Genomic DNA, 7,333 nt, shown 5'->3' with positions numbered 1-7,333 from the left:
AAAGACAAACTATACTTTTTGTATGTAGTCAGTGAAAGTAAGTTTAGCTTTAAGGGTTTGTTTATATATATATATCTGTTTGTTGTAAAATTGAGTAAAATTGAGAAATATTATATATATATATATATATATATATATATATATATATATATATATATATATATATATATATATATATATATATATATATATATATATATATATCAAAATAAGATAAAAGTACTTATTAAGAAGAATGTTTTTTTTTGTTGCCGTGTGAATGGGGCCTATGCACCGACATTATGGGGATGCAAAATATTCACAGTCAACAAGAAATCAAAATGACCCTGTTTACTTTCTTAATGCACACAGTTATCTTATTATGAACATCAGTGCACTTTATTCCAAAGGAGAGAAAAAATGCAATAAGCTGCTCATGCCCTGAAGTGACTTCTTTTTCTGCTGACACCACATGGGCTATTTGATCCCTAAACAAATAGCCATTAAGACAAACTCAATTTTACAAATTTACATTCAATGGCTCCATTCTTTTTATCATCCTATCAATTTGCAATTAATAAACACATTACATTATGAAAGTACATACTTAAAACAAGTGAAGAAATCTGCCAATGCATTGAGACTTAATATGCTTGTATTAAAGATATTCTTTTAGTATCTTATGCAGTCCTTCTCAAGTAAATTGATATTCTTTGAAGAATGTTTTGGCATTTTAAATAAAAAGACTAATAAAAAACATATGACGACATGTTTTTAGTGTTCACCTGGTATTAATATCTGTCTGTGATCCAAAATGTATTCATTCGATAAGTGATCATGGATAACTAAGGGTCACTATATTGACCTGCCAGTTTTTCTCTGTGCTTTTCTGAAGGTACAGTCCATCCAATTAACCCCTGGGTCATGTTTACAAAACACACAATGGATTACTGTCCATCTCTAACCGAGGCTAAGCCATCTAAGACATGCTCTTAGTGCCCAGCATTTCATACAGTTACTAAATCTGTTGCTTCTCTTCCGCCTGTGGGAAAACCTGCCTTTGTTAGCACCGAACACGGACAAAGAACTTTTTCCAGAATTTTTCTTGGCAAACTTACACTATTGAGATGGATCGTGACACAAACCGCATGCTACAACTCCCCAATCCTAGCACAAGCGGAGTTAGAGCTTAATTTTAATCACATTGATATTTGACTGCATTGGCCGCTAATTCAGAGTGAGCCATTAAGACCAACAAAGATCAGACTAGCAAAGAGCATTACCTGCTTATTCCAAAGTATTATGAGAAACAAACATGTGATGGAAGAGGATTTGCTGTCTCTAAAGATAGATCCCTGATGTTTAAATATAAATGTTTGGCTATTTAAATAGCTGTTTAGATTGAAAATCTTAGTATAATATTCAGCAGGTCTAGTCTAGTTTCTATCTGAGTTTTAAAAAGTGTGTAGCGAGTATCAAAAGAAAATGTTTTGAATCTTGAGGTCAAAAACGGTGTTTGTGTCTTTTCTCTGTTTTGCTGTGTGGAGATAAGACATTAGGAAAGAGGATCATGTGTAAAAGCCAAGCACATGAGAACGAACTAACTTTTCTTTAAAAATAAACCACTTTGTTCTGTTTTACTGGGGAGGGGGAGCTAAAATCATCTTACATTTTTTTAAATCATACATGATTTCTTCTTCGGTTTTAAATAACAGGCTGCATGTCTGTAGTCTCCAGATAAGTCATTTAAATTAGTCATATGGGGAGTGAGTGTTTGTGACTACAGGAAATGAAACCAAGATGTTTAGTTCTTAGTTGAAAACTGAATTTGTTGGTTGGGAAATTTGGTGTGAACCTTAGTAAAAGTATTTGTGGCTTGGAGATAGCAAAGTCATTTGTTGTCATTTAGACCAGCCGTTTTGAATATAAATCGGTCTGTACCACAAACATATGAAAGCCCCATGAACAATTATCATTAAATGTATTTTCTTAAACAAATAGGCTAAAAAGTAACTTGCGCCCTTTTTCTATGTAAAGTCTTACTGAAATGATTTTGGAAGTAACATCAAACATTTTGAACCACGTTAAAACTATAAAAAGTTTCAGAACCTAATTTGCTTATCCTGATGTGGAGGACCACGCATGATTTGGCAAAGTGTGGTAGGAAATGGCAGGGAAGTGCTTGATGCTTGTGACCTCTCAGTAAATAGGTTAGAGACATGCTGTGCAGTTGTGTTTTTGATCACATCTAACTGATGCCCTGTTGCACACTTGAACACACACATCATCAAAGTCAGCATGCATTTTTTTCTAATGTGATTATTTAGAAATTATTTACAGCTATATATATATATATATATATATATATATATATATATATCCAGGGAGCAAAGCTCCTGTTCCACCACTTCCCAAGATGCTCTATTGGTTTGAGTTCTGGTGACTGTTGGGGCCATTTTAGTACAGTGTTAGTACAAGAAAACAATTTGAAATGATTTGAGCTTTGTGACATGGTGCATTATCCTGTTGGAAGTAGCCATCAGATGGGTACATGGTGGTCATAAAGGGATGGACATGGTCAGAAACAATGCTCAGGTAGGCCGTGGCATTTAAATGATGCCCAATTGGCACTAAGGGGCCTTAGTGCCAATTGCACCCCCCACACCATTACACCACCACCACCAGCCTGCACAGTGGTAACAAGGCATGATGGATTCATGTTTTCATTCTGTTTACACCAAATTCTGACTCTACCATCTGAATGTCTCAGCAGAAATCGAGACTCATCAAGACCGGGCAGCATTTTTTCAGTCTTCAACTGTCCAATTTTGGTGAGCTTGTGCAAATTGTAGCCTCTTTTTCCTATTTGTAGTGGAGATGAGTGGTAACCGGTGGAGTCTTCTGCTGTTGTAGCCCATCTGCCTCAAGGTTGTGCGTGTTGTGGCTTCACAAATGCTTTGCTGGCTACCTCTGTTGTAACGAGTGGTTATTTCAGTCAAAGTTACTCTTCTATCAGCTTGAATCAGTCAGCCCATTCTCCTCTGACTTCTAGCATTAACAAGGCATTTTCGCCCACAGGACTGCCGCATACTGGTTGTTTTTCCCTTTTCACACCATTCTTTGTAAACCCTAGAAATGGTAGTGATGGTTGATTAGATAATTGCATTAATGAGAAATTGAACAGGTGTTCCTAATAATCCTTTAGGTGAGTGTATATTGATCAAGCATAACATAATGACAAGTGCATAACACTGATTATCTCTTCATCACATCACCTGTTAGTGGGTGGGATATATCAGGCAGCAAGTGAAAAAAAGTTGATGAGGGTGCTTTCACACTAGCACTTTTGGTGCACACCCGGGTTCGATTGACGTCAGAGTTCAGTTTGTTTGGATGATGTGAACGCGGTCTTCCGAACTCGGGTGCGCACCCGCGAACCACACCCGAGTCCGCTTAAAGAGGTGGTCTGGGGTTCGTTTCAGGTGAACTCTTGTACGGTACGATGCTGAAGTGAACCGCTATTAATGACATATGAGTTGATAAAATTTGTGTTTTGTGTGTGTTTCTCTCATTTACCTGATGAGCGTCACTGACATACTGCAAGCAGAGAGCTGTAGATCTCATCTCTGCTCGTCTTCTACATTCTTTAGAGCATTTGCAGTGTATTTGCGGCAGATAGATGCAAGAGACCTTTGAAAACAAAACCAATGGTTCAAAACTATAAAAGTGACAGGAGAAATGCTATGCATTTCGCCGCCTTCACTCTGGCTGTCCTTACTAAGCAACTGGGTAAACAGCTGCTGCTTTAATGACGCAAACGAACCCCGGTTCAAAACCAAATAATATAATATGAATACAGTCAAGCAGGGGCAGGGGAAAGGGGAGGCAATCGAACTCAGGTTCGGTCCAGGCAATCGAACCAAGTGTGAAAGCACCCTTAGAAGAGGGAAAAATGGGCACGTGTAAGGATTTGAGCGAGTTTGACAAGGGCCAAATTGTGATGGCTAGACGACTAGGTCAGGGCATCTTCAAAACTGCACCTATTCTGAGGTGTTCTCAGTCTGCAGAGTTCAGTATCTATCAAAGTGGTTCAAGGAAGGAACAGTGGTGAACGACGACAGGGTCATGGGCAGCCAAGGCACATGCACGTGGGGCGAAGGCTGGCCCATGTCATCTGATCAAACAGACAAGCTACTTTAGCTCAAATTGCTCAAGAATTTAATACTGGTTCTGATAGAAAGGTGTCAGAATATACAGTGCATTGCAGTTTGTTGCATATGGGGCTGCATAGTCGCAGACCAGTCCAGGTGCCCATGCTGACCCCTGTCCACAGCCGAAAGCACCAACAGTAGGCACGTGAGCATCAGACCTGGACCACGGAGCAATTGAAGATGATGGCGTGGTCTTACAAATCATGTAATTCCAGTTATTAAAGTAATTGCAGTCTGTCATTATTATTTTGTTCTGTGATTACTGTAGTGCAGTCGACTATGGCAAATGTGTTTATACTACCTGATTTTAGTAATCATAGATTTCATATGATTAACTAGTAGTTAGTGACAGGGATAATAGAGCAAAATAGTAATCAAAAACATATTAAAATGTCATTCGAACAGAGAGCACAAGTCCTATAACTTAGACCATCTGTTACAGCAGGTGTGCATTGTGGTAAGAACCAAGTCCCTGTCTGATCTTCTCTTTTTTATTTTCACAAATCGATTACGTCAGTCGCTACACTTCAGTTAATAAAAATAAGAACAAAATTGTGTTTCTGTTTATGACCTATGACCTATTTAATCCCATAGTTTCCCAGACATTAAAAAATCCAAATGATGTGTCAAATGATTAATAACCATGAAATAATCAATTATATATATATATATATATATATATATATATATATATATATATATATATATATATATATATATATTTTTTTTTTTTTTTTTTTTTTTTTTAATGTGTGTGTGAATAATTGCCTTATGGCAATACACAATTGTGACGTGTGGGATAATGTGTATACTGAATTAACATATTCCTGCAGTCAAATTAAATTATTATCACATTCTATGGCTGCAATTATACATTAAAACCCGCATACAGCATTGATAGGAATACTGAGATTTAAAAAAAAGAAATACAATCATCAACGTTTTTTAAAAATGTAACTTTGTATGGTAACATATATCATAACATTTATATTAGTGCAACCTGTTCTAAAACATCAACTTATTTGTAACATTTGAATTTTCAATTTAGTGCATTATTCTCTGTAATTTTGACAACCTTCTCTAACAACTGCAATTTTATAGTTTATTGTAAGTACATGTGTGCCTAAATGCCCTGTATTATCCCACCGGTCACTGTTGCCATCATCAACATGTTTGCTCATTTTATGACCACGCTCAACAAAAGTGAATAATTGTGAATTCATATACTAGACACCTTAAAGTGCACCAAAAATCTTTGACATGTCTTTATGTTAATTGACTTTACTAACCTTTTGTTTTGGAGATTTGTTACAGCCATCATCTTTTCACGGTTCAAAAAGAAGTAAACACAACAGCTCTGTGGTCATGTGGTCACAATTTGCACTAACCGTTTGACGCTACACTATTAACTAATAGCTAGACAATTTATGTTTTCCATTTTTGCAGCAAATGCACTAAAGCAGTTTAGTAATTTCTTTTTTGTTAGATTTAAATGAAAATATTTTATGATCACAATTGGACTAAATGGGTTAAAAAAAAATGATGCCTTGTTTGGATTGCATATTGTAGTAACAAAACTGAGTCTGTTTTTTGTTTTTACTGTAGAAAAAGTTTGGACTATAGTGACAGATATTTGTGTTTTAGTAATAAAAAAAATGAAAAAAAAAATGTGTGTTTTAGTAGGCAACACCATATAAAACAACTGATAGTGACACCTAGTGGCACGGATGCAGTGTCGTTCAGAAGAAATAATGTAGTAGTGTATAAAATAGCCTGGTTAGTATATGTATATTATATAAATCATTTTTACATGTTATTTATTTATTTTTGATTAAAAATGGCTGATTATGTGGTGAATTATTTTTATTTATTATTAATATTTTTTGGTAGCATTTTTGCAGTTTAATTTTGACATTCCTGATCTTTGGTCTTATTCTTTGGTTTGTATTTGAAGTCTGCTTTTGAAGAAGCAGATGTTCTAAAATAGTCTCACACCTCCCTCATTCTCTCAAACCCCTAAAAGACTAATGCCAAGAGAACCATTATGTTTATGATAAAATGCAAGCAGAAGTTTTAAATCTGCCTGGGTGTACTTTGATGCCTGCATGCTCATCTAAAGATGAAAGTACTGTTATGAAGCTTTAGGAGCAGTTATTCTGGTCTCATGACTGAAAATTGTGGCCATGGTGAGTACATGCCCTAAATGGACACATAATATGTTAGAGGTGGAGCTCTATGATGAGAGATATAACCGTATTATTACAGTTCTGTCATCCAACCAAATGACCCTGAGGCTGACCCTCTCATTCATACCATCCACTGTTCAATAGCTAATCTGTAAGTCCAATTCTGTGTTTATTTTTATGCACATTGTAGCCCGAAAAAAGTTGAGGACTAATGAACTAATAGGATTGGAACTAAAATGAGCATTTTATAACGTGGGCTGTGTAAGCCAAAGAGAGGGAGGAGAGTTTGCACTATAAAGGCAGACCAGACAACGGGGAACACACTAGCCAACCAACAACTCCAGCTACAGAACGGTCCTCACGTGCAACAATCAAGAGCAAAGCAGAGGACACTGTCCAGGATAAGGTAAGAAAATTTGGACTGTCATTACACAGAAAAAACACACATAGATTTTGAGGTGCAAGTGATTAGACAGTTGATTTGGATTTCTATGAGATTGAATTTACACTATATGAGATTGTTTATACACAAAATTGTACCTTTAGTGGTACAACAGCTTGTCACTGCAGTACCCTTAAAAGGACTTATTTTAACACAAAAAGGTTCATAGGAGTATCTTAATGTATGTCTTTGTTCTCTATGGTGCTAATATGCACCTTTTAGGAGTAAAAAAGTACAAAGATGTCCTTTTGAGGGTACTGCCCCAATGACAAGATGTTGTGTCTCTAAAGGTACAATTTTGACACTCCATTTCATTGTGTGTATGAGATTGAATTTATATGAGATTGTTCAGTGTGAACATCAGCATTCATGTCTTCTTTTAGAAGATTCACAAAAAGAGGAAACAAATTAAGAACCATGTGGCTCAAAAATGTCACTTTTTGGTGAGAACATGCAATAAATACATTTTCTGTTTATGGAGGTGGGGTGACAGAAAAATTATTTTATAAAAAAAA

Source organism: Pseudorasbora parva, chromosome 11, assembly GCF_024679245.1.
Source record: "Pseudorasbora parva isolate DD20220531a chromosome 11, ASM2467924v1, whole genome shotgun sequence".
Taxonomy (NCBI): domain Eukaryota; kingdom Metazoa; phylum Chordata; class Actinopteri; order Cypriniformes; family Gobionidae; genus Pseudorasbora; species Pseudorasbora parva.
Note: the sequence above shows the minus strand (reverse complement) of the source record.